Below are 2,500 nucleotides of genomic sequence, written 5' to 3' on the forward strand. Positions count from 1 at the left end.
TGTCCTTTCCTCTGTCCTGTCCTCCTCTCCCCTGTCCTCCTCTGCCCCGTACTCCTCTGTCCTGTCCTCCTCTGCCCTGTCCTCCTCTGCCCTGTCCTCCACTATCCTGTCCTCCTCTGTCCTGTCCTCCTCTACCCTGTCCTCCTCTGTCCCGTCCTCCTCTGTCCCGTCCTCCTCTGTCCTGTCCTCCTCTGTCCTGTCCTCCACTATCCTGTCCTCCTCTGTCCCGTCCTCCTCTGTCCCGTCCTCCTCTGTCCCGTCCTCCTCTGTCCTGTCCTCCTCTGTCCTGTCTTCCTCTGTCCTGTCCTCCTCTGTCCTGTCCTCCTCTGTCCCGTCCTCTGTCCCACCCACTCGTGTCCCCACCAGCTCTCCTCGTGAGCCCTTGGGTGAGTATAACTACATAAATCATGTGTTCTTGGTTTGTGTGGAGTCACACAGAGTCACACCGTGTAGAGGAGCAGTCACTTCTGTTTCATTTCATGTCTTTTCCTTTAGCAGTGGCTGAAGAGGACGCGCTGGAGAGGACAATGTTCAGCATCTCCGTCCAAACACGTGGATGTGTGTAATGTGTCTGTAACGCTTTAGCTCCATTTTGGATGTACCATGTGTTAAAAAGGTTTGTCTTTTATTCCAGCCGTGTCTGCACCAGTCGCTGCTGAGCTCCATCATCCTCAGGTTTACAGAAGTTCACACACAGATGTCCTGCCATGAAAGACACTTTGGGACACGTTCTGTCCTGTGCATGAGTTCAGTTGTTCCTGACCCTGTTCAGGTCCTGCTCTGAATTCATGCATCTGTGATGAGAGTAAGTCATATTATCTGGTGTTCAATATGAATGAGTGAGAGCTTCTTCTGCTCATTCACACTAACATTGCTAAATAAAACAGCCATATAAACTTACTTATGATATAAACAACAGGTCAAATGTAAGTGTGCGTTGTTACTAACGGCTAAATATGACTCATTATTCTTCTTCTTCTCTTACAGCAGCTGTTCTGGAGGAACCACAGGATGTAAGAGCTTTTACTTGTTGCTTATTCACTGTAAGATCAAAGTTGATCAAACGTATCATACATTTCTTTCCTCTCTTCAGCTGCTGCAGATGTGCTGCCCCTTAAGCCTCCAGTGCCACTTCCACAGGAGCTGAGGTTTGTTCTGGCCGAGTCTGGAAGTACTTCAGCTCCAGGTCTGACATTTTAATAGAATAATCTAAACAAACATAAACCTATATTGTGGTGTTTTAGTTGTTTCAGATGCAGCTCGTCCCACACATTCTGCATCTGATGCTCCTGGAGAAGAGAGAACCCAAAGTGAGTGAGCTCCATGTGTGTCTGTGTCTGTCTCAGTCAAACGATCACAGAGTGAACAGATGAACGCTTCATGCTCCATGTGTGTCTGTCTCAGTCAAACCATCACAGAGTGAACAGATGAATGCTTCATGCTCCATGTGTGTCTGTCTCAGTCAAACCATCACAGAGTGAACAGATGAATGCTTCATGCTGACTGTAGTTTCACAGCCAGTGCAGTGGTTCTAAATGTGTGTCATGTCTTGTATTTCACGTGTTGCTTATCACTAAAACATTCATCTGTTTTGTTCTGTAGTTCCTCCTCCAGTGAAGCTTCAGCCGCAGTCGTCACAACAGGCCGCCTCCCCCTCCACTGTCCCTGAGCCAATCAGCCAACAGCACGCTACACCCGACCACAAAACTACATATTTATCATTACATCATCATCACATCAAATTATTAAATGCATCATCTTCACTCAACATCAGCCGAAAAAGCTGGAGCAAACACAGACACTCTGGCAGCACCACCACAACTCTGCCTGTCGTCACCACGACACCTGCCACGCCTCCTACAGCTCTGACCATCACCGTCTCTTTCTCAGGACGCCCTGAGCAGCAGCAGCAGCCCTGAAGAAACACCACCTTTAAGCACTTTGTGGACACAGAGTTCTTCCAGAGGGAGCTGGAGGCCACAAGACAGAGAGTGGAGGAAAGGAAGCAACAGAAGAGGAAGAGAGAGGAGTCACCTGCCCCATGGAGAACGTGCAGGTTCTGCAAACTGGAGCTGAAGCAGGCCCTTACAGTCACACATCCACACATACTTCCCTGGACTGTATATATCTGTATATTTATTGTAAATACTACTGTAAAGTAATGAATGCTGTCTGAAGTTTAAATAAATGAAACTTAATATTTCTGGTATTTTCCCTGTCAATAAATATTCTTAAAAGTACATGTTTTTTTGTGTTTTCTTTCCAATATAGCAATACAACAATATTCTTTAAATGATTGAGATATCATATCATTAATAATATGAGTAAATGTTTTATTTCTCTGCAGAACATAAACTGAACACAATAGTACAGTTCAGTGCTGCAGTGTTAGAGATGTGATAGTGTGACCTCTGACCCCTGCGGACTAAACTCCTGGAGTTTTCTGACCCACTCCAAGTTTATTCATGCAGAAGATGTGACGTGGGTAAATCTCTTAAGG

This window comes from Eucyclogobius newberryi, unplaced genomic scaffold (assembly GCF_026437365.1).
Source record: "Eucyclogobius newberryi isolate DKJ021-1_F unplaced genomic scaffold, fEucNew1.0.hap1 SCAF_4, whole genome shotgun sequence".
Taxonomy (NCBI): Eukaryota; Metazoa; Chordata; class Actinopteri; order Gobiiformes; family Gobiidae; genus Eucyclogobius; species Eucyclogobius newberryi.